Raw genomic sequence first — 26,284 nt, 5'->3', positions numbered from 1 at the left:
AGTTCAGATGTTTTTTTCTTGTTCATTACTTCTTACGCATACATAGCTAGTTTTTTTACGCACTACGAAGGTTAAGGAGGAATGTTTCTCTCTTATCTTGATTCAATGAGCTCCATATATTTTTCTATTTGTTGAAGTAGTTAAGGGTTTTGGAAATTACATCTTTCTTCATTATTAATATGTTTCTCGTGTGTTTATAACAGACTGCGAGTGCCTAATTAGTGTGTGCTTTTCGTCAAGAGTTCTGGAGTACAAAATAGTACTGCCGCCAAGCCGCGGTGGCGCAGTGGCTAAGGCGTTCTACTGATGTGCACAAGGATGCGGGATAGAATCCCAGCCGCGGCGTTCGCTTTTCAGTGGAGGCGTAAAGAAAGGCGCCTGGGTGCTACGCGATGCCAGTGCACGGTAAAAAAACGCCATGACGTCTAAATTATCCGGACGGCATCTCTCAAGCCTGAGTCGCTTTGAGATTTTACCCCCACCCCCCTACTAAGGAGTGCCAGTTATCCATCCTGCCAAAAAAGCAGGGCACAGCTCGACACAAATTATGATAGGGTGGGTCTGCATGTTTTTATTGCGTTGTAATAAATCGTATCCATATTTTACATGCAAGAGGGAGTGTACAGTGTGCGCCATGAGATATCTCGAAGTGATGACTAGGATATGGTCCCTGGAAGGGACCATAACTAGGGTCTGCAGGTGAAAGGGACCGATGAATTAATTTTTACCACGGGTCGTTCTTTGACATGCAGCGCCATCTTCTCAAAAGCAGCTGCTATTGAATGGCGGTGTCCGCAAACCGTGTCTGCAAAATTGTGTCCGCAGCAGTTGTAATTCAGAAGCGGTAGAGGTTAATGAGTGGTGTCAGTCTATAGAGGGGGACGTAATGTTGTTGCCTAAAAACTAATTAGGCCAAGAAGTTACTCAGGTAATTAATTAGAATAACTGGGCCGTAGGAAAGGAAAGGCGCAGTATATCTGCCACATTTGGTATGTGGACACCTGAACCGCGTGTAAAGGAAGGGCGGAAAGTGGGAGTGAAAGCGGAAAGAGAGAAAGGGATGTCGTAGTGGATATGATGTCAAGGATTTGGCGTCAAGCAACGGGAAGTAGAGCCGAATAAAGGGCATAGGAAGGGATTGGCGCACAATTTGAAAGTACCAAAAACAAAAATGGGCAAAGAAGATGTGAATTAAGCAACTAAAAGCAACCAGAAGCAACCAACAGCAATATTAGTGCTTTCGCATTACTCCAATGCAGATTCTGCAGTACTCTTCAGCCCCGCCGGGGTGGTACAGTGGTAAGACGCCCGACTACTGTCCGGAGTTCCCGGGTTCGAACCCGACCACGGCGGCTGCGTTTCGATGGAGGCGAAACGAAGAGGCGTCCGTGTGCTGTGCGATGTCAGCGCACGTTAAAGATCCCCAGGTGGTCGAAATTACTCCGTAGCCCTCCACTACGGCTCCCCTTTCTCTCTTTCCACCTTCACACCCACCTTCATCCCTTCCTTACGGCGTGGTTCAGGTGTCCACATAGCAAGTGTGACAGATACTGCGCCTTTCCCTTCCTGTGAACCAATTATTATTATTATTACTCTTCAAATTTGGAGAGGGAGGTGGTGAAGGGTGGCAATTCCTAGCCTTACGGGGCTGGGACGGTAGATCAACGCCGCTTGCGGTGAGGGCTAGCCAGCCACCGAATTTTGTCTGTTGTAGGCCGTCATTGCACCCGCCACTGCTTCGGTGGTGGATGGCGGCTGTTGTTGCGGCGCGTGTCTTTCTGTCCTTCTTATTTTTCCTTTCTTCTCTATTTTCTCTTCTGTCCGCACGACGCAGCAGAGGTGGCTCAACTACAGAGCCAGTAGCAGGCCCGTGCATTTTCCTTTCCTTCTTCCTACAGCCACAGCAACAACCACAACTCTAATTTTTCATTCTGCCACTGTGTAGGCCAGCTTGACAGATGTCGAACGTGAGACCTCCTGATATTTGGTACACTTGCTGCCTATCGCGAACAAACTGCTTGGGCAGGTTTGTTCACCGTGAGCACGAATGTACATGGTAGCCTGCATATGCTATACAGGCCAGCCAATGCCATCAGTCACTACGTACTGGTTCAGGGTGTGCTGTGTTGTGATTTTTGGTTTTATGATTCCTTCGCATATGGCTCACAATAAGTGTGTTCACCTTTGTTGTACACGCCGGACTGGCTGAGGGTGCGATGAGACCGCACTCAGAGCAGAGAGGTCGAATTTCAGCCGCGTGGAATATCCAATGGGCCGGGGCTATGCAAAGAAGCTAGTGTGCTGTGCGACATCTTTGCATAGGAAGCCCTGTATCGTCGAAGCTTACCTCAGGCCCCCTACGGCTGTTCTTTAACCATGCCTTTTTTTCACTCCCTACTCACCCTTCCGTTTCATCACGGCGCCTGAAACGTACACAAATATGACAGTTGCTACCCATTTGCAATTTTTCGTGGAAAACAAAAGTTGAAATCGCAATAATTTATTGTTTGATAGAACATGCAGTAACTGTTGCCTCCTTGTTTATCTAGAGAATGCCAGCTTTACCTTCTGCTGGAAGATCAGAGCACTATCACAATACTGCCGTATGCTCTGACAACAAAAATACCAATCCTTGGGAACATTTCCCACAGCGCCGACTGAAAGAAGCTAACCATCAATGGGAAATTTCGCCTGCAACATTAGCTTGCTGACGCGATTGAAGAAAACGGGGGAGCAAGTCAGCAAAAGCCCATAACCCTCGAATCCAGAAGCATCAATAAATCTCCAGTCATTTGCGTAGCTATTTTCATTTGCTGGCCTCATGCGATGGCAGACTCTACAGCATCGCCTGATGGTTCCATGCCTGGTAATGTCAGTGGGTAAGCAATTCACTATGACGACGCAAGACACACACTGAGCAAAAACAGGCACCCTGTACAATTACACATACTGGGAATTCATAAAAGAGAGTCACGTTAGCGACACTCCGTCGTCAAGCGGTGAAAACAAGGCATTTTGAATTTGGAAACGATACGCTCCGACCTCGGCTGAACATATTAGTGGCGAGGCATAAAAGAAGGTTCAGAGGGCTTGAATGCCTGGCACCTTTAGAGTAATGAGGAAAGACTGGGAATTAAAACAGAAAGGTATCGGGTTTCTGTATGCAATGCAGATGAACCTAGGCGACATGTTTACCAAGGGCTAGGGTTTTCTCGCAGAAAATGAAAGAACAAACAAGCGGGTCAGCTGTAACTGCCACAGATTCTATTGATAATATATATTTCTAAGTTGGTATACTATTACGCCATATTTCGACATATTGTAGAACATAATTAATGGGGCCTATAGTAAAAGCTTGTCTTCTGGCAGATTGAAAAAACAAAGGCCACCCGGCCTCAACAGTTGCTTAAGACATGGGACATTTCACAGTTTCTAAATTACAGCTACAACAGGCAAGGATACAGAGTAACGCCGCATATGATATACAGCATCATGCAGAAGTGCAGGAGGCAAACAAATGCACTACAGAGTGAAAAAACGTTTCTCAATGGAACCAAATTTATTTGGACCAGGAGAAAAGACTGCTGCTTTAATTTAATATACATTGTGGATTTCAATCTGCATGGAACTAACATTTATCCTTAAGTACTGTTCGCAAATTGTGTGTGTGTGTGTGTGTGTGTGTGTGTGTGTGTGTGTGTGTGTGTGTGTGTGTGTGTGTGTGTGTGTGTGTGTGTGTGTGTGTGTGTGTGTGTGTGTGTGTGTGTGTGTGTGTGTGTGTGTGTGTGTGTGTGTGTGTGTGTGTGTGTGTGTGTGTGTGTGTGTGCTTTTGTGTGTGTGTGCTTTTGTGTGTGTGTGTGTGCTTTTGTGTGTGTGTGTGCGTGTGTGTGTGTGTGCGTGTTTCATGGCCATGTTCTTTCCATATCTTTTTTTCTCCTTTAAACAATGCGCACCCGATTCTGTTTTTGTATACGAAACATTTCCTGCAGAAAACCTTTCATGATTCGAGTTTATAAACATGAAACGAATTAGGGGGAGTTGTATCCTCAATTATTCGATCAGTCAAGTAATTCCAACTTATTGATATGCCCAATCGAACGTTTCCTCCGATACGTACTGGCAATATTCTCCCTCTTTCGTAGTCAGGAACTCTTGCTTTCTTCAAGTCAACTTGATGGTCAGCTAAAACGGGCCAGTAACGCCCCAGAAATTTAAACGTTTTTGGTGTCGTGCTTCAAATATAGTATATTTTTCTCTTTCTGTCTCTCTCTGGAGGCAGTGATAAAGTGAAAAAAAGAAGTAATTTTTTACTCCGTCAACCTCATTGGGATCAATTCTGGCGGGATTCGGTGAATTCATAACAAAAGTGTAGATATATTCCTCTCTTCATGCGTAGTTATATCGATATACCTGATGTTTCAGCGGTAATTTAAAACTTTGTAATCTAAAGTTCGTAATATAAAAAATTTCAGGAACTAACTGTGAGCCCCAACGTGGTTTCTTATAAAAACTGGAATACAGCGTATGAACTAAATCTCACTCTCTAACTTTTTGATTAGTTCGGTGCTTAGTGGCAAAGAAGAGTCAAACCAATGGAAAAGGCACACAAGTTGGTGTAATCAAGAATTCGTTTTTTTAAAGCCCTGCGGCGTGACGGACCAACTCGGCGATATCATCACGTCCTCTGGTGACGTGTCTATCTGAGAACGACACCTAATTCACCCTTCGTACGCTATTACGCCACGTCAAACAAGTGCTTTTTTTCGTACCTAGGTGCTTATAAAAATGCAGTGATTTCCAACTGCGTAGTCCTAATAGTAGACAGTGACGAAGGGGAACAAACTCCATCACACGAGACAGATTGGCTGGTTGTTTTATACTGTCGTTGTAAGCATCGGGAGACGTTCTAAGTGGGCTTTGCGACTGGCCAGAGATAGTTGACTGTTTGTTGCGCTTAGGTTCGGTTTCATGAAAATTATTAAAACCTGCCTTTATCACGCAGCAATACATTGTTTCATAAACTAATTTCGCTTCTTTCTGTAGGCGGCTTCAATTGCTCCTTAGTACTAAACTTCGAACTTGGTTTATTGGAAAGTTAATATAGAGTTCTGGCTTCTCACCTGTGTACCTGTAGCAGCTTATAAAATAAGTTGTCGGCCGTTTTAAGATTCTCTGCTTCTAAATATTCTATTTCAAGACTTCATTCTCAGGAACGCTTGAAAAGTTTTGTTGATGCGGCCTGTATATATACAGATACGCACAATATTTCATATAATGTATTATTAAGCGGAGTAGAGAAGTCGGGACAATGCAACACCGAGCCTAATTATCACTTAATGACCACTGCTCTGCGGTTATTTTAATATGCGTGCACGATAACAACTTACCTTTTTTACGTCTTTATCCGACAACGAAAAACTAAAGCTGTTCAGCTACGGTGCTGTAATTACCGCCTTAATACAGAACATTTTACGCCATATACTAGTAAACTTTTCATATGGTTATAGATTTACCCAGAGCATGAAGTCTTCGCAAAGGCTTCATACTGTAGGTAAATCAATGGTTATCGTCGTAATCTAGCCCACACTCCATTAATGCGACCACTGCTCGCAGAGGATATGAAACAAGATCTTGGTCAACAATTACAACCTAGATTAAATCATGTAACGCTTATTTAACTAGGATATAAACCTAACGTAACAAACCCAACAAATTTTGCGGCCTGTGAAGGCTCCGATGGCAAATTTAAATGAGTCAAGGGAGTACTAAGTAATGCATGCCAGTTTTATAAAATATATGCGTGTCGGTCTTCCTGAATATTTATATCTCTGGGCATAATATCAATGATGAAAAATGTGTGTTTAAATGCTTCTTGTCTCTTAGAGCCTAGCAAGCGTTTATTTAAAAAAAGCATACACTTTTAATCCATAAAAGCAAGCTTGCTTATGTTTTAACACACGATGTAGCTTGAGAATTCACTTTTCATATATTCCTTACTTCTTCAAGAAGTGAAATTGGAAGTTCTGGTATCCGCCATACTTAATGCGCTACTTTTACCGTTTTCTTTATACTACCGAATACATTACCCAAGCTCGCTTCAGTACTTCCAGAGGCCCCTTTCGCCTTCTTATGTATGCATAATTTAGAACCGAGAGCACGGGATTTCTCAGCGACATTTCAGCGGCGGTGATCTACTCAGGCTCCGAACAGACGAGGCTAGCGTATGTAGGGAGATCACTCAGGACTTTCTTTGAAACGAAGAGGGCTTTGATTATGAACTTGGTACGACAAGTTCTAGAAACGTTTATTTACATATTTATTATCTATAAATAGCGCTATCGCATACGGGATTTTCGCAGCGCGGGGCAGATTATGATGCATTCTAGTATAGGTAACACGAAGTCAATATAGGAAGGATACAAAGTTAAATAAAAAGCAAAGCCTGAAACAGCTAATCATGGCAAACAGCAAGATTGTAATGATTATACAAGCGTTACGGATCGTGCCGTGAGCAAAACACATTTATATGACAGTAAAATAGTCTCATTGTCCACCTTATTCCATTCAGTAATAGATCTCAGTAAGAAAGAATATTTGAAGCAGTTAATGATGGTGAAATAGCTACTGGCGTATCCTGTAGAAAAAGAAATTATATGTGAAACATCGATTTTATAAACCCTTTTTTTACCTGAAATAAAAAATTTAGGAGCAATGCCCTGTGCGGGAAGAGTGGGAAGTTTAGTCTTCGCTATAAGTGATTTCATTGAGAAGCGCCCAAAAGTCGTTGATATGTTTTTTTTTTTTTTTGGTATAGGAATATCAGATAATAAAGGCGTATTCTATGCTTGGAAGGATAATGGCTTTAAGCAAACACCCGAACAACGGGTGTGGATAGTTTTAACTCTCTTCTTAGAAATAAATTATATTCATTAGCATTAATTGTTACACAATTACTTGTTACATTGTTAATCCGCCTACACTAGGAAACACGACCGCTTGATTCACACCTAATATCACTTTGCGTAGCAGACTATTCTTGAAAAGTAGGCTCATAACAGACGCGGGTGCCCAAGTATCTACCAACGTCATAGGGCGAATGCCATCAATGAGTACTTCAAGTCTGTTCTTCAAAGTAAACAAGGACAGAGGTATTGACAAGTCTGACTCTCCGGTGGTCTTACCTCCATCGGCCATGCCTCCTAGTTTCCCGGAGCTGGATTACGGCGCCGAGGAGATGGTGATTGTCGCTGTCGGTGGGGTGTGGCGTCATACTGTGGTCAGAAGCTGGCGAGGCGCTTCGCGACTGTGCTGGGTTGTAGTTGTAGCCATCCCATGTTTATGAAGGCACTGGACGATTAATTACAGTGTCGAGCAGATGAAAAGCATTAGGCCGGAGGGGGGGGCGGGGAGTCTTGCGTCGGCATTCCCCGTCGACGGCAGTAGCGCAATATATGTCCGGTCACTCCACAGCTGTAGCGAGTAGGTGGCGGGCGCCATTGGTCAGCGGTAAAGTGCGTACATACATGATCAGGGCAGGAATCATAGCAAGGTCAGCGCTGCTAGTGAAAGACTACACCTGTGCCGGTGGTCCTTCGTCTCGAGCGCTGCTGGGAAGAGAGAGTGCCATACTGTCGAGGTAGTCGAAGTTGGGTGCGGTGTGAACTGGAGTCCAAGGAGCAGATGGGGTCACGGGCTCTGGCTATGGCGCGCTACTTGGTCTTCATTTCGGAAGAGAGTCCCGGTTTTGAAGCAGGTCTCCGACAATCCGGCGTATCAAGTCAGCCATTGACTCGGGAGCACCAACATCTACACTGTCACTGAAGTGACACTGGCCAGTCGGCCAAATTTAGGAACGCTGCGACGAAGCTTAAGAGTTTCAAAACTGCGGCAGTGCCTGATCACGTCAACGGTGGAGTTCCAATGATAATTGCTGATCAGGAACATGTATACATCTTCAGCGATGCCATTCAGCAAATGGCGAACCTTATCTTCTTTTGAAATTCGTGGGTTCACCACCCTGCAAAACTTCAAAATTTCCTGAATGTATGCGGTACAAGTCTTCCCGGGTACTTTGGCTCGCTGGAGTAACGTTTTCTCTGCGTGTTTCTTCTTTGTAGCTCCAGCTCTGAAGCACTTCTTTATTTCTTCCGCGAAACGCTCCCAGCTAGCCACTGTGTCTTCAAGGCTGTCAAACCAGGTTAGTGCGGTGGTGTCCAGAAAGAATACAACATGAGCTAGTTTCACAGTGGAGTCCCATCATTTGTACTGGCTCACCCGCTCGTAATGTGTGAGCCGCTCATCGATTTCCTCGTCACATTTTCCAGTGAAGATCCGGGGCTCTCGATGATGCTGCCAGTTGCTCACCGTTATTGGCTTTCGCGGGACGTTGCCTTCTTGAACCATATTCAATGGGATCGGAGTTAAGCCAGCAAGTCAGCGGCTGAGTCGAAGGTCAGAGGGATTTGTCTTGGGTGACCGATCACCTCCACCAAACTGTTACGTTCTTAGTACATTACTAGGCTTTTATTCTTAGCTGGAGAAACCGAGAGTCCAAGGATCACAAGCTTTCGCTTCTTCCACTTTTCTTCCACCTCTTCCTCCTCCTCTTCGCTTACAAACCTTAGCAAATTACAATGTGTTTTATCCAGCTTAGACCTGTTTAAATCCCGAGACCAGGGTGCTGAAGGCGCTCAACTTTCAGTAGAAAAACATTTCGAGCGGAATACGTGAAACGATTAGAGTTCTTTTTGCGAGTTATTTTCATAAATAGTTTGCTGAAAATTAACCTCCATTTGTCATTCTTCACACCAAGAAACAGTTCTTGTAACGGGTATGCGGTGGTATCGTTTAACTTACTAAGAACGATTTTCAATCTGTCTTTCGTATAAACCAAGCAGTGCTCTAGTTCAAGGTAAGGGTGGTCAGTTCGCCGTCTTGGTGAATGATTTTATGAAGAACACGTTGCTAGTTTGTAATATGTCTTTTAACAGGACTGCTGCCCGTGCATTCGCTGTTGTGGCCTAGATTTCTCCTGCGTTGCATTTTTTACATCAAAGCGAACCGAGAAGAAAGGCCAAACCAAACGAAACATAAGCCTAGCAAAATAACCTGAGTGGTATTCATCATTATCAGCAGAACTATACCCACCGCAGGGCGAAGCACTTTCATATATCTATAATTAACCTGGTCATGTGATAGCCGCATCCGCCTGACCCATGAAAACGTTTAATACATCAACTTAACTTTCTGACGCCCCCTATTAAGGCACGCTCACACTAGCGGGAAAACGCGCAACGCTGGATGTTCTCCACGCGCCGCATCCCGCAGGAGCCGGTTTTTACCCGCAGGCTGACTTGTTTGACGTTCCGCGGAACGATGGGGTCAGGAGCTATTTTTCCCGTCCCGCAGAACGGAGTAGCCAATCGGAGCGGAGCGCAGACCGTGACGTCAGCCCAAGTTCAATGACTCCCGGCGGCGGCTGCGCGGGCGACGGGAGCATCGCTGGTGTCGCTTGAGTAGGCCACTCACTTGTCACGTGACTACTCTTTCTCGCTCCGCTCGCCTTCGCCTCCTCTACATTCCACGACAAACGCAGCGGGAAAACGGGCGTAGTGTGAGCGTCCTTCCGAGGAGCTGCGACGCAGCGGCGCCATGAACGTTGCGCCGCTGCGGGAAGTTTCCCGCTAGTGTGAGCCGGGCTTTACGCTTGTGTACCTTTGTAACCGAAATGTTCGCCCTTAGCGACCATCGACTATCATCGTTTATCATTACGCGTCCGGTCCATTCAATTTAATCCTTCTTCCCGAATTCGACTAGGATGTCACTGACTCGGATAGCATATCATTGGCGCACTCTGCACAGTCCCTACTAAAATAGAATGAAAATTAGAAAAAAGAGCAGTTGCTAAACTCTGGGTTATTATACGCGGACTTTTTCCAACTCCGGTGAACGGTAAAAAAAATCAATCTTCGAGAGCTGACAGTACCGAACAAGTAACAGGCATCAAAGTCACTGAGCTTATAATTTCATGTGATGGTTAGTTTTACATTTTGAAACAATAAACTTTTACACAGCAGACTAGTTTCTGTCCTGAAGGAATTGTGTGTGTGTCGGTTACAGCTTATTCGTGTTGTATCAAACCCCCGAATGCAATAAACGTCTAAATACGTCACATGGCTTTTGAAAATTGCTGTTACAGCACTGTTGCGCACGCAGAAAATAGAACCCCAAAAATTTGATAATGGTCGCTGTTTTTCAGAAACGCTAGCAATACCTGCGCAGACAAAATACAGACAGCAAGCTTGGCCGTGAAAGCAGCTTTCAGAACAGTTGACTGCAATAAAAAGTTCCCAAAGCGCAAATAATAAATTGATTGCACGCTGCAGACAAGTTAACAAAACTAGCGAAGCGTTGCCGCTGTTAATGTTGGTTAATTCATCCTGGTCGTTCGTTTTTTATGGCGGAGCGTCGTATCATTAGAGTTGCAGAGGTCAGGCTACAAAACAGTGAATTTGTTGTCGCTCATTTGTGCATAATAATTCATGTGATTTCTCTCCTCCTTGTAATCATACCAAAAGCATTTGGCTATTGAAACTTGGGACTCAGCTACGTGACAGGTGAAATTAAAAATAAAAATAATGTACGACACTTAGGGTACCTGCACGCAGAGATCAATATTTTTCAGTGTATTCATGTATGCTTTAGTAAAGATGCCGGGGAAAAAAATTAGAGGGTCTCTTAGATGTCTCTTAAGAAGAGAATGGCTAAAGCCTAGAATTCCTCTCCCATGTCTTGCCTCTAATCGTTTGCCTATTATCGGCGTTCGTTGCAGCGCTACATATAACTGTGATTGGTTCACAAGAAAGGCAAGGCGCAGTATCTGACGCATTTTCTCTGTCAAGTGTGTTTGGACAGTACACCATAGCGCCTGTCGCAATGGCGTTCCTTGGTGTGCGTTCAATTGTGGGATTGCAGGTAGAAGGAACGCTAGGGAAGAACACTACAGATTCCACAATCGTCTACACGGATGCATCCCGAGCTAACCTCGGAGTGGCAGCTTACTCAATTGAGAGCTGTAGCGATGTTGTGACGCATACCCTCGGTTCTTACATAGATCCTCCTCCTACAGCCACTCTCGAGACCCTGCCAATAGACACCAGTATTCAAGACCTAGCACAAGCACCCCCTAACCCTTCAGGATATGCCATATATACTGATTCGATATAAGCTATACGTGCCATACATGCGGGTCGCATTCCTGGAGAACTGCAGGATGGTCTGCACAGAGCTCTCACCAAACTACGTCCCAACCCTGTCACACTGAGGTGGATTCCTGGGTACGCTGGAATCCTAGGCAATGAAGTAGTGCATCGCCTCGTCCGCGAACTTCAACACCGCGCGCCTGGGATTCCCTGGCCTTATCCGCCCACGGGGGACACTACTCTTCACTACAAAACATTAGCTGGGGCTTAGCTTTAGTTAAGCCTGGAAATTACGAAACCATTGCCCCGCTTGGCTACGCAAAGTGTTTCGCTTGTGGTGGTGCACATTGCTAATCTCCTGTGTACCCACGAAATGAAAGGCATATTGTTTCCAAAGTCTCCCATATAGCTATACTAAAAAAATCGGCGAGTAGGCGCTACTTTTATTCTCTACACCCCGATAACGCACGTCATACTACACGCTGCAACACACACATCCATCACCGCAGCAAAGCCTGCAAGCTCTTGCAACTTGCATGACGTCAATCGCTTGCCGCCCTTCGCAGGTGGTCAACCGGCCGTGGAGAGTAGCTGCGGCGCGCCGAAGAGCTGACTTGCTACCCCGTCTCTCGCTCTGGTATGACATCAGTAGTCACGTGACCGACCGCCGCCGTAGCTCTACCGCACAGTGTAAGGAACTATATGTTCTACCGTGAAGCGTAGCTACGGCGCGCCGAATAGCCGACTTGCTACCTTGTCTCTGGCTCTGGTATGACGTCAGTTGTCACATGACTGACCACCCACCGTGAAGGATAGGCTCCGGTGCGGCGAAAAGGCGAAACCTGGCGTAGTATTGCTTTCGCAATAAAAAGAAATCAACATTCACTATGATATACGGAATATCGCACGTTGTTGCGACTGAAGGAAGCTAATCCCCGCCGCCCGCTGCAAGGGGCAGTGACCTATCAATCTCAGCCCCGTAGGACCCTACCGAATATGACACATCTCGCACACCGATATTTTTACTTTCGCTCCCACCTTCCTCTCTCCCTCAACGATGCGGTGCAGGCGTCCACAGTACAAATGTGACAAAACTGTGCCTCTCCTTTCCTGTGAACCAATTATTTTGTAACCGTAGCTACACTGGACACAAAGTCGCATTTTTGCTGTGGCTGCGAACGCGCCGTGTTGTGGCTGTAGGAAGAAGGAAAGGAAAATGCCCAGGCCTTCTACTGGCTCTGTAGCTGAGCCACCTCCGCTGCTGTGCGATGTCAGCACACGTTAAAGATCCCCCCCCCCCCCCAGGTGGTCGAAATTACTTCGTAGCCCTGCACTACGGCTCCTCTTCCTCTCTTTCCACTTTCACTCCAGTCTTCCTCTCTTCTCTTACGGCAAGGTTGCGGTGTCCACAGAAAACAAGTGAGACAGTTACCGCGCCATTCCCTTCCTATAAATAAATCACCCAGTCGAAAAAACTACAGAACTGTGTCAACAATACGACAAAATATCCTGTAGTTCTGTCGTAACCATCAGATTTTTCTGTAAGTCTGTAGTACTTTTCTGTAGTTCTGTAGTTTTTCTGTAGTATATGTCTGTTGTCTGTAGTTCTGTAGCACTTTTTTGTTGTAACTACAGAAATGTCTGATGTTACTACAGAATGTTCTGTTGACCCAACAGGTTTCTCGTCAAAAACCGCACAGAAATTCTGTCGTCACATCAGAAATTTTTCTGTAGTTTTTTCCGACTGGGCAGTTCTCCGCTGCTGTTGTGGCTGTAGTAAGAAGGAAAAGAAAATGCACGGGCCTGCTACTGGCTCTGTAGCTAAGCCACCTCCGCTGCCTCGTGCGGACAGAAGAGAAAATAAACAAGAAAAGGAAGAGGGAGAGAAAAACGCGCGTCGCAACAACAGCCGTCGTCCACCACTGCAGCGGTGGTGGGTGCAATTACGGCATACAACAAATAAAAATTCGGTAGCAGGCCAGCCACCGCCGCAAGCGACGGTGACCTATCTGTTCCGCCCCCTCAGGGGAGTACAATCAGGCTAGCCCCTGCCGCAAGCAGCGTTGACCTACTTGTCTCAGCCCAATCAGGGGGGTGCCACCACCGAAGCAGTGGCGGATGCAATGACGGCCTACAACAAATAAAATTCGGTGGCTGGCTAGCCCCCGGCGCAAGTGGCATTGACCTACCGTCCCAGCCCCCGTATGGTGAGGAACTGCCATCCTTCACCTGCCCTACCTTCCGCTGTCTCGATTGATTTATGGGAAGGGAAAGGCGCAGTAACTGTCTCACTTCTTTTCTGTGGGCACCTCAACCGCGCCGCAAGGCAAGGGAGGAACGTGGGAATGAAGGTTGAAAGAGAGAAAGAGGAGCTGTAGTGGAGGGCTGCAGCGTAATTTCGACCATCTGGGGATCTTTAACGTGCGAGGGGAGGTGGTGAAGGGTGGCAGTTCCTGGCCCTACGGGGCTAGGATGGTAGGTCGACGCCGCTTGCGGCGGGGGCTAGCCAGCCACCCAATTTTTATCTGTTCTAGGCTGTCATTAATTGCTCCCGTCACCGCTTCGGTGATGGTGGACGACGGCCATTGTTGCGGCGCGCGTCTTTCTTTCCCTCTTCTTTTTTCTTTCTTCTCTATTTTCTTTTCTGTCCGCACGAGGCAGCAGAGGGGGCTGAGCTAAAGAGCCAGTAGCAGGTGCGTGCATTTTCTTTTCCTTCTTCCTACAGCCACAACAACAACAACAACAACAACGACGCTGACATCGCACAGCACACAGACGCCTCTTCGTTTAGCCTCCATTGAAACGCAGCCTCCGAAGTCGGGTTCGAACCCGGGTACTCCGTCACAGTATTCGGGCGTCTTAGCACTGCACCATCCCGGCGGGGCGTCCTCCGCTGCCTCGTGCGGGCAGAAGAGAAAGTAGAGAAGAAAGAAAAAGAGGATGGAGAAAAAGACAGCGTCGCAACAGTTGTCTTTCACCACCTAAGCGGTGGCGGGTACAATGACGGCCTACAACAGATAAAAATTTGGTGGCAGGCCAGCCCCCGCCGCAAGCAGAGAGATGACCTATCAGTCCCATCCCCGTACCGCCAAGAACAGCCACCCTTCACCACCTCCCCTCAACGGTGACCGCGCCGTGGTCGCATCACTCGTTGCGCCGTTGCCTAGCAACTGCTGTTTCCTGTGAAAACCTGAATCGCATAGCGACCAGGCTATGCAGTTCATCGGCGCAATTGAATCACAGGAAGGGAAAGGCGCACTATCTGTCACACTTGTTTCTGTAGGCACCTGAACCGCACCGTAAGGGTAGGCAGGAAGGTGGTATCGAAAGAGGAAAAGAGAGGAAGAAGAGCCGTAGTGGAGGTCTACGGAGTACATTTGACCACCTGGGGATCTTTAACGTGCGCTGGTACCGCCCATCCGCGTAGAAATTATTTTTGCTGATTGCTGATTATTATAGGAAGGGAAAGGCGCCGTAACTGTCTCACCTGTTTTCTGTGGACACCGCAACCGCGCCATAAGGGAAGGGAGGAAGGTGGGAGTGAAAGTGGAGAGAAAGAGAAGCCGTAGTAGAGAGCTACGGAGTAATTTCGATCACCTGTGGATCTTTAACTTGCGGTGTCATCGCACAGCACACGGACGCCTCTTCGTTTCGCCTCCATAGAAACGCAGCCGCCGACGTCGGGTTCGAACCCGGGTGCTCCGGCACAGAAGTCGGGCGTCTTACCACTGCACAACCCCTGCGGGGCTCATTTGCAGGACTTCTCCGGCCTGAGAGCGCCAACAGTTGGAGTGAAAGTGGGAAAGAGAGAATGAAAAGTCGGTAGTGGAGGGCTACGAAGTGATTTCGACCAGCTGGGGATCTTTAACGTGCGCTGACTTCGCACATCCGCATAGAAAATTCCAAGCCGGCTGTATAAATAATAGGGATAGAAAGAATTCCGTTTGTAGGGCTTCTCTGACCTGAGAGTGGCAAACAATGGACAAGTGGCCAGGACGGAAGAAACCGACACGACAACCGCGAAACTGAAGTATTATTTCAGGTGTTTCGCTTAAATTATACTAAGTGCTATTTTAGAAGGCATAAGAGCAAATTGAGGTTAAATGTGCGTGTTTAAGTAACCAAGCGCCGTTATCGCCACAGCGCATGCTCTGTCGTAAACTGTGTAAGATATCCTTTTTGCCGCGGATGTCGAGGAGATGCTCACAAAATTTTTACCTGCTTTTTGAAATTAATAATCCTATTACGTTGTTATGAAATTATATTGTTAAGAAATCAGTTGTTATGAAATTCAGCTCCGTTCTTAAAGGTATAACAGGCTATTAGCTGAACAGGTAACTCAATTTACCATTAACAAAATCTACCTTCCAAGCTGATACTGCGCGTCATGGAAAATGGCATTTTCAGGGACAGTGGTGTTATCCGAAACACCAAGATTGCAACCAAGTGCCGTTCTTGATTCCTGTTAGATGGTAATATAGGCGACCTACCAGCCATACGCATTAGCGAACTAGTTGTCGTTCGCAGGCTTTCAGCTTATGAGCAACGAGAAACCGCTGTCTCCAAATTGCGAGCGTGGGCAGCTTCTCGGCTGCTAAATGAACTGCGAGATTTTGACTGGTTTAGGTGCTGGAGTGTCCTTTCACAACGCCTTGCAAAGATGGGTATTGTATCCAATAACCAGTGTGCCAACTGCGATGCTCCCGAGAGTCGCTCGCATGTTTTTTAACGCGATAGCGTTAAGGGCCCCGTGTCGTCGTCGGCTGCCGCCGTCCCGCATTGTCCGGCGTTGTCCGGCGTTAGCCATGAGCGAAAAATCCCAGAAGCATTAATAAATAAAAACGAGTAGGATAATCGCCGACCTGAGGAATCGAACGTGGGCCTCCGGAGCACTAGACGAGCACGCTAACAACTCCGCCACGCCAGTTTCTTTTTTTTTTCTTTATTGCCTGACTTCGGCACAATACACAAAAACCACTTACAGGGCACAATGAGCATTCATCAATACAACAATCAGCCAGGTGGGTTGTGGCGTCGTCATGCTAAAATTCTCTTAGGGTCACTATTGGCTCCAATCTTCCGAGCCACTCGGGAGCTTCAGGAGCAAGTTTCTGAATTTCAATATATCTATTCATGCCTTCCCGAAAATAGATCCGTGCTGGCCGTGCGTCAGGATCGCAATGGTATCCTGCCATTCTCGAGCGCCAAATACAGTGGAGGGCCATTAGAATAATAAGGTCAAATGGCACCCCATCCTCATTCTCTACTGGCAAGTACCTAATACCATGCGAGTCTAATGGAAATTCCTTTTTTAAAGACCTTTGTAAAATATCCCAAAAGTACACCCCTTCCCAACAATGCAGGAAAACGTGGTCTATAGTTTCTGGCTGTTTACAAATTAAGCAATGCGAACCCCAAGGTAAAAATAAATTCTTCCCTTCCAAGAACTTCTTTACTGGCAGTGTTTCCGTGTGTAAGTTAAAAAAAAAAAAGGCCAGGGCCACAGCGGCTATCGGTCCAAATATTTTTTATGTATTTCGTTTCCTACAAATAAAGATCACTTTGATTGATTGATTGATTGATTGATTGATTGATTGATAAATATGTTTTTTATGTCTTCGTCACGCCAGTTAGATAGTTTGAAATGGACAAAGGCGCGTCTATTGATTGCGGTGTTGTCTCAGAAATGTCCCTTAGAGAAGTGTATTGTGGCGTATAATAATAATTATGAGCATGTAAATTACAGAATTACAGAACACGCAGTTAAGCGAGTGGCAAATTACTTTTCCGCTGTACTTCCTCTTCGCTTGGCGTGCACATAGCGCCATCATGCCTGTGGCGCACGGAATAAGATAGACAGGGCATGGCCTCCGAGATTTCCATCGCGCCGGCTCGGTACGACCTACGACTGCAACTTGAGGCCCGCGCGTTTCGGCAAGATGGCTGGCAGCAATTCTACGTCCCGGAATGATTAATAAATAAAAGTGATTATAGCAAGTTGCTCTAAGTAGTAGTTCGAAACATAGCCTCCCTTCACAGTGCACGCCTCAGCCGCATTGTAAGCGAAGGAACTCTTGTACGCGCGAACTGGAGCCGACGGGTATTTTCGGGTATCTAGCATATTTCCACACATGCTACACGTGCGGGCTGGTTTGGAGATGGCTACTCCTATGAACGCAGTTTCGACTAACCGCAACACGTGTATCGATTTGGCGCTCCATAACCATGGCATCGTTAAAGAAGTCAAGTACTGTACCTGCCAATTCACAGATCATAAGGCGATGCTTCTTGCGGTCGGGCGGAAGAAGTCGGTATCAAAAGGAGTCGAAGGGGAGCACGAAGAATGAATAGAACGATGACCAAATGGTGTAGCAATTGATGAATGGAAAAGAGATGCTTAGGTGGATGATGCTGATGGCTGCAGTTGACACCATCGCAGTCATAGTTTGATGACAGTTATCTTGTAGAGGGGGAATGCTTTTCATCCAAGTGTGTCATGGGACAAGAGAATACAAGGAGTCCCCAGTGACTTGGACTCTGATGTGTGAAAGTGCCGGTGCGATGTGTGTATGTGTGTGGTGAGTGAGCGAGAATATGAATGCGCGTGAACTCTCTAAATAAACAAGGGAGCAAAAAAATCTGCAGTATGCAGAACACAATACAAAATTGTATAATGTTGGTTGGTTGGTTCATAGGAAGGGAAAGGCGCAGTATCTGTCACACTTGCTCTGTGGACACCTGAACCGCGCCGTAAGGGAAGGGATGAAGGTGGGAGTGAAAGTCGATAGAGAGAAACGGGGGGGGGCGTAGTCGAGGGCTACGGGGTAATTTTGACCACCTGGGGATCTTTAACGTGCGCTGACATCGCACAGCACACGGACGCCACTTCGTTTCGCCTCCATCGAAACGCAGCCGCCGAGGCTGGGATTCGATCCCGGGAACTCCGGCACAGTAGTCGGGCGTCTTACCACTGTATAATGCCTAATCGCGTTTCAGAACAAGTAATTAATAATAATAATTGGTTTACAGGAAGAAAAAGGCGCAGTATCTGTCGCACTTGTTTTGTGGACACCTGAACCGCGCCGTAAGGGAAGGGATGAAGGAGGGAGTGAAAGGGGAAAGAGAGAAGGGGGAGCCGTAGTGGAGGGCTACGGAGTAATTTCGACCACCTGGGGATCTTTAACGTGCGCTGACATCGCACAGCCAAACATTCATGCTTGGACAAGTTAACGAGTGTTGTATCATTTGAACTACGCCTGTGCCACTCAAAAGCGCGACAAGCAAATAAGTAGACGGTGAGAACGGGGCGTGATAACGCTATCGCGTTCCATTCTTAAAGGCGAAGCTTAAGCGTCCTCTAAACTTTTAACGCAACAGCGTTAAGGATCCCGTGTCGCAGAAAAGTCGATGTCGTCGTCGGCGGCCGCCGTTCCGCTTCGTCCGGCGTTGGCCGTGAGCGAAAAATCAATAATAAATAAAAACAAATAGGAAAAATCGCCGACTTGAGGAATCGAACGTGGGCCTCCGGGGTGCGAGACGAGCACGCTAACCACTCCGCCACGCCAGCTAGATGGTTTCAAATGGACAAAGGCGCGTCCACGGTGCCCGAACGGCACCGCCTCTCCAGAGGGCGATGTTGACGACCACCGGGTCATGTTTTCAGGAAGTGCCGTGAGATGGCGCTGGCAGGTTAGAGGGACTAAAGCCCCTTGATACTTTGAAAGTTACGCCAACGATTGAACTTTGCCGCCGCCGCGCTACCTCCTCGCCTCCTCCTCGCCCCTTGCGCGCCCCTTCGCTGAAGGCCGGCTCTCCGCCCGATTTCCTGAGCGACGATTGGTCTCCCTGCCGTTGCCATTGGAAACCGACGCGCGTCCGGCGTTTTCCTTGTGTTTTCTTTTTCCTTCGCGCCATTTTTCCCCCAGTCTCTGCGAGCGAATATTGCGCGCTGTGCTTTTATTGCAGCGTGCAAGCTCTATGCCTTGCTGTTGCGCGTACAACTGCAGCAAGCGACCTGAAGATGGTTATGCGGTATTCATGATATCTCAAGGCAAGCGTGACGGCTTGCGCACGAGTCAATGGATTTACAAGATTAGTCGAAAGACGTTTATTCCTAGAAACAACAGAGTTGTTTACGACGTCGAGTGCCTTTCTCACTCCCCGTAATAACGCGTCACCTGACGCTGCGTTTTTTATTCCTGTTTGCTGCTCAATATTTTTGCGGCGGCAGCATGTTCATTGTATAAAGATAAGGTTGTCCTCTGCAGCATGCTGAATATTCTGCGAGGCTCCAAGGCTCCATCATTTAACACGCTTCGACTTCTGTACAGTGAGAAACAGGGCGCTATGATCTGCTTTTTGCTGTCAGAAATAACTGAAAAATTACAGTCTCTCGATTGCATTTGTCGCGATTATGCTAGGATCCCTGGCCTCCTTCACCAAAAATCAAAATTCGGGCTTGTAGAGGAGCTAGCCTTTCCAGCTTTTACTTGTAGTGTGCGTCGGTTACTCGGGAGCATTGAATGCTGTCCCTGAAAAACTCTTTGGCAAGTAAACCCGAGGTATTGCGGGTAATCTGCACTAGTTAGGTCGTATGGCATTTTTTTTTTCAATTCTTGAATGTGTCTTGCCATGCTTCGACGCACGCGTGGGTTAAAAAATATGCGTTCGTTTTATCAGGGATACGGCCAATGTGCAGGAGGTGTTCATATGATCACACACGCTTCACTTTGACCATGACTACTAGGCGTTGGCAGGTTACCTTCGCTTTGAAAGCTGGAGCTCTAAAAGCGCGATTCCGCGTATTCATTTATTGCGAGAAAAGTTATCCCATCGATGTCAAATCAGCCAGAATCATTGCATCAATTTTCTGTATTTACGAAACTTAAACAATCAATGATGATTATAGTTATTATGTAAAAATGGGGGAACATTTTGCGAGCAACAATTCTTAACACTGTAACATATTACTCATTTCAATTGTATGCAAGATTTTTTTTTTTTTCACCTAGCCTGAGTAATTATCTCATCGCTCTATGTTCTAGCTACATTTCACTGAAGACCAGTTTGAGCCGCCAATATTACACGAACTCGAAAAAAAAACCAGACCAAACGCAGTTCCATAAATTTTCTCTCACCGACCTGTCCTGAAGTAAAGGAAGCCTCCTCGACAGAGACATGAACCTCGCGCTGATAGAGTCAGTTATTTCTGTGGCTTGCTCTTTTCTCACCTCCATTTATGAGAAAACAAGAAAGTATAAGAATTAAAAGTCAATGTATAGTTGTCTCGTCAGATATTATGAGATAATAGAGATATGACTGACAATGTAAGTCAATGAAAATCGAAGTATATCAATGGGTCATGGGACGGCATCAGATTAAATAGTGATGGTTATGAATAGTGATAGGTAATGATGGTGACTGTTACGGATAATAATAGTAAATTATAGTAATAGGCCCGGATAGTGAGGTGATAGTGTTCGTTGCGGATAGTGACAGTTACGATAGGTCTCTGGCATTAGTAGATATAGTGATAGATAGGATAGCGATAGTTAATGAATTGGCAGTTATATGCTTTCTCATTTCCGCACGTTGAAGACCTATGTGCACCTTGTAATTTTTTTTATTTGATTGTTGCGTTCAATGAAATCAAGCTCTTTTACACAGCGCATGAGACCACATCATGCTTGCCCCAGAACTTCAGTGTATCGGCAATAGGGCCCACCACTTCTCCCAGTGTACCCTGCTGTCTTTTAACCACACGCGAAGTCAGTGAGGGGCCACGTACTCATAAAATTATTTAATTCCTCCATCAGCATCATATCAAGACTGCCGTGGCAAAACTGTTCCTTGCCTCGAAGCAGCAAGGAACAGCTCAAAATTTGATTTTATACAAAATTAACTAATGAACGCAGATTATCGCGGATCGCTAACTAGCACAGTGCCATTACACTTGGCCTAAGCTTTCCAACGGTATACGGTTCGGTGTTGCAGCTAAAATTTAGATTTTAATTGCAATTTACTAACTATCAATTAATTTGGCCCAGTAATTGATTGAAATACATGTACAATTAACCAATAATCCAATCTCATGGTTGATCACATGACATATACTATGCTTAGAGAGATAGCTTGACAGTAGCGAAATAGACTAAGTCCTGCTTTAACCTTCTCTAATCTTGAAGCTCAAAGCACCAGCCTGGATCGTTTTCTGAAGTTTTGCCGCGGTGACAGATTTCACGCTCTAAAAAAAAACAAACATAAAGTCAGAGGCAGTACTAGATTAAGTGCACAAAGTAAAACCTTATCATGAGACTTAAAAAGTGTCTGTAGCACAGAACTCGCCTGAAAGCTTTGTTTATCAGCATTCCCCATTCAAACAGTTCTAAGAAGAAAGCAATCAATTCATGAACTTTACTATAGGCATTCTCAATGCTTTTCTCGCAATTTTTCAAAAATTTTGTGCACTCCTGGAGCGCAGACCTGGCCCAAAAGCTCGCGCTTCACTCACTGCTGCGGCCGGCCGGCGGGCGTCAGGGGGAAAAAGCGTGTCGTGCGCAGCGCTCGCCGCCGCCGCGCGAGGAGAATCGAGGAGGAAAGCGCGGCGCGGAGGAGAGTGTCGCTACTTTCAAATTATCAAGGGACTTTAAGAGGGACTAAAGTATCAAGGGGCTTTAAGAGGGTCAGCAGGCAGCACAAGCGCGCGGGCGCGGGCGGCTGCAGTTGGTGGAGACGCAGCGATCGCTGCACTTTTGCGCCACGTGTGTGTGTTTTTTTGCCCATTACGTTTTTCGTCATGCACTCGTGTGCACTGTGGTGATGGGCAAAAGCAGTTTTGTTTCCCACTGCTCTACGGGATACAAGTCCTGCCGCGACAAGTTCTCTCTTTTCTCAATGCCAAAGGATGAAGAGCGACTACACGTGTGGCGACGCGCCATCCCAAGAAAGGATCGTCTACTGCAGGCGACAGACTACGTGTGTGAGCGGAATTTCGAGCCTCACCTTGTTTCAAAGACTTGGACAGCACAGCACAATGGACACGTCCTGGTAAGCACGCCTCGTCGAACCTTATTAGCAAAGGATGCCGTGCCCACGAGGTTTCCCGATTGTCCTGCTTATCTGTCTAAAACGCTGAAAAGCAGGAAGCGGCCAGCCGAGAGACAGCTTCTCGCCCCATCGAAAAAGAAAAACAGCCCATCGTGTGTCAGCTCCAGTTGCGACAATTCCGACGAGGTTCAGGATCTTTGCATGCCATCAGTACCAGTGCGCGGTGATGGCTGCATGAACGCAACTGAAGTTCAAGGGGAAGCCGGGCCTTCTGCGGCAGTGGGAACTTCAACTTTTGATATGTTGTTCGACGACCCGTCACTCGTATGCCTGCCCTCCAAAACGTGGGGATATCATCGTATTGAAATGGGTGAGGCAAAGAGCATCATCTTCCTTGAGTTGACGCGAACTAGGACCCCTCAGAACCGCTCTTCCAAGTCAGCACTTGCGGTTTCTGTGCGAATCACATCGGAAGCATGTCTTCCAGAGAGTATTGGCGCCGGTGGTATGTTCACCGCTCCACGGCTTGTTGAAATTGACGAGACTATGGAGGTCCGCACAGTACTGATGGGGAGGTCTGTTTCCATTGAAAAGCTCCAACATTCAAACAGTTTGGCAACAGTTGGGGACGTGAAGTCCTTTCTACAGTACGTGCAAAATATCAAACTTTGCGCTGGTGGACCAAGCACTGCTGAATACCCCCAAGCAGAACCAAAGAGTGCCTTCATCTACATTTGCAGCAAGTGGCGCCACAAGAAGTGTGAATTCTTCCTGAGAGGCGAATCAGTTTGCCAAAAATGTCTCAGCCTGTCAGACACTTTTGACAGTTGAATTACTTTGGTTCTTTTCTTTGTGTCATCGTCGGAGCTGCACATTGCGCCTTTATTTTATCGTGTGGGCGTTTGTGCTGATGGCTCGGGCTAACCTTCGCGTCACCTCCTATTCGAGGTCGCCAGATTGACAGAGTGCGGAGAAAACAATTTTCCGGGGTAATCTCGTTCGCGCGCGGAGCTCTGTATGAGTAATGACGTCCTGGCAACCTTGATATTGCTCAGAAAGGGTTTTATTTATTTTATCTATTTATTTATACAAATACCTCTCAGGTTCCAAACATGGAACATTGTAGAGGGGGAGGGGTTACAGTGTATCAAAAGAAACAATGGTACATAGTTTAAAATACAAAAGTTAACAGTAATACAGGACTAGAACTGCAAATAAGTATTAGAGCATACATGGGAAGTAATAAACCGAGGATTATGACATTATACAATAGTTAGCGGCATTGGACGAAATCAACCTGCACATAGTGAACGCAATATAAAAAAGTTATATTCTGACTGCAAAAAGGTACTCAATTCGTTTTTGAATTTTAGTGGGTCAGATATGTTAGCGATATGTTCACTCAACACTCTATCATGCTAAAAGACTGGCATATAATGGATTCAAGGGACATCTGTCCTTTAATACGTATGTAGGATCTACACCTATTTTTCTGAAACATTGAGACACTCGTTATGGAAATGAAATCATACTTGCGCATTTCTCTAGAGGACCACATAGATGTCTGTGTCGTGTCATATATTTAAGGCGGAGCTGAAGCGTCTATTAATGTTTAGAATTATTCATTTCAATAATCATTTCAGCGTAATATACTTGCAAATTTTCAGAAACTTTAACATGAAACAGACGTATTGAATACTTAACCTTAAAGACACCTTTTATGCTAAACCTCGTTAGACGTAATTTTTATAAAGACCCTAGAAGGTAAAATAACGGTTTTACATAAAAAATATGTTTATCCGGTAGTCGAATACGCTTGCGCGGTATTAGACCCTCAAAGCTCTAACCTCGTTGAAAAGCTTGAATGCTTCAAAAGCTGCGCCGAAGGATTTGCTTCTGATATAACTTCTGTAGTAGTATTACATTACTTAAAGAGAACCTTGGTTGGAAAAATAGCTAGCATACCGCCGATTAACTGAAAAGATAGAACTTTTTTTTTTTATTTACTCTGGTCTCAGAGGAATATATAAGAGCTTGTACATTTTTCCTCCCCACTTCATTTCTAAACGATGTGATCACAAGCTGAAGGTTTTTGAAATACGCTGTCGAACTGATGTCCACCGCAAATAATTTTTTCCGCACACTGGAATAGACTTCTCAAGAGCATTGGTGAATGTAAATAGCTTTCATATTTTCAGTCACACACACTGCCGTAGATTCGTATTATCCTGTTTATTTCGTATATTTTGGCCGGCATTACGCTTCATGTGATAGTACACCTGTTTACTTCGTATATTTTGGCCGGCATTACGCTTCATGTGATAGTACACCCCTTTCATTTACTGTGTTGTGAAGTTTTGCAGCCCCGCCGGGGTGGTGCAGTGGTAAGACGCCCGACTACTGTGCCGGAGTACCCGGGTTCGAACCCGACCGCGGCGGCTGCGTTTCGATGGAGGCGAAACGAAGAGGCGTCGTGTGCTGTGCGATGTCAGCGCACGTTAAAGATCCCCAGGTGGTCGAAATTACTCCGTAGCCCTCCACTACGGCTCCTCTTTCTCTCTTTCCACTTTCATTCCCACCCTCCTCCCTTCCCTTATGGCGCGGTTCGGGTGTCCACAGAGCAAGTGTGACAGTTACTGCGCCTTTCCCTTCCTGTGAACCAATTTAACTTTTTTAAGTTTTGCACCGCGGTTCTTGAGACCATTGCCGTCAGAATGACTTATCGATGTTCCGTATTTTTTACTTTATTGCTTTTGCCAACTGTGCTTCACTGTTTTTAGTTTTTGTCACAGGTTCATTTAAGAAACAGGCTTTTTTCCCAAGTGCGTCGCCCCCTGCAATAATGCCCCTGAGGTGCTGCAAGTACTTGTACAAATAAATAAATATGTGCCCCACAGAGCGCTATGCGCCAAAGTTTCAGATATGCTTGGAAGTGCATTCAATAAAAAAAATAACGCTGTTGTTTATACCACTTGATTTAGTCGAAGTGGATTCAAAAGATTACGCTAAAATAGATCTCTTGCAACAGGTTGTGAACAACCGCACACAATCCCCTGATCCGAAGCAGGAAATGTCGCATTAGATTTAATATGACGACCTTTCAGCGGTACTTCAGCAAATATTGGTACCCAAATGGTAATGTATGGTCCAAAAATTACGCAATACTTCGGGAATTCTCATGTTTCTTCCCGAAGGGGAGCTCATAAACAGGCGTTTATATTTCAGTACACCACTTCATTTATCACCTCAACAACTGAGCTAATAGTAATGTAAACCGCGCAGCGCTGCATAACATAATGTACCGCGTATCATCGTAAGGCTCAAAGGAATATCCCATAGTAGTGGATTTCATTGGACCAAGACGAATTGTTTCTCGATGAAGTTTCTGTGGAACATAAGTAACGTTTCTCTGCGCAAGTATCAATTCTCCTTGGTGGATGTTATTGAGTAAGTACTGCAGTATTAAAAAACTACTTCATGTGGGGATTGCCGTAAATTCCTCTACCGAAACCGTTCCCACTACATCTTTCGCTGCCACCCGATCTGCTTGACCTCGTGGTTATCTCAGTTATTATAGACCCTATTCACTATCAGGTTTAGCAGGTGGCAGCTGTGGTAACCCTGTATTGTGGAGACGCCATAACTTTGGGCGGTCCGAAACTAAATGCACAGAAAAAAAGTTTCTGACGGGTTCGGCGCCGGTTTTCCGGTGTCCTCCCTCTGCGCAGCGTTCATTTGTCTGACACTTGAGGCGGTGTTTGCAACGCCGTCCAACCAGAGCTAGGATTTCACATACGCCGTGTCATGATTCGCCGTAGGCCCTATCTCTCTCTTTCTTTCCCTCTCTCTGATGTTGCGTTGTGCATGCCATAGTTGCCAGTACAGCTGCAATGATGTCACGTGAATAAGCTCTATAACGACTGCGGTCACCACTTCGAACCTCGAACCAGGACGAACGTTCTTTTACTTGCAGATTTTATGAGGAATCCGTATGGCTTTCCTTTATAGCGGCGTACACGCATTACAGCACTCAGGTG

The 26,284-nt window shown here is 46.1% G+C and overlaps 1 protein-coding gene across 9 annotated transcripts in view; it reads left to right on the top strand.

The window, feature by feature from the left end:
* Window positions 1–26,284, top strand: part of LOC146181709 (inaD-like protein) — a 1,346,554-nt gene that overhangs the window by 510,345 nt on the left and 809,925 nt on the right. The window contains exon 1 of one of the 9 annotated variants that reach the window (XM_084576723.1): window positions 11,762–11,891. The exons of the other annotated variants lie outside the window; for them this stretch is intronic. The gene's annotated coding sequence lies outside the window, so the exon portion shown is untranslated. Of the gene's footprint in view, window positions 1–11,761; window positions 11,892–26,284 lie in introns of those variants that run through there. 9 annotated transcript variants of the gene reach the window in all.

The sequence above is a fragment of the Amblyomma maculatum genome, chromosome 8 (assembly GCF_055883805.1).
Source record: "Amblyomma maculatum isolate TAMU_Amacu chromosome 8, ASM5588380v1, whole genome shotgun sequence".
Classification (NCBI taxonomy): domain Eukaryota; kingdom Metazoa; phylum Arthropoda; class Arachnida; order Ixodida; family Ixodidae; genus Amblyomma; species Amblyomma maculatum.
Note: the sequence above shows the minus strand (reverse complement) of the source record. Positions and strands in the feature narration are given on the sequence as shown.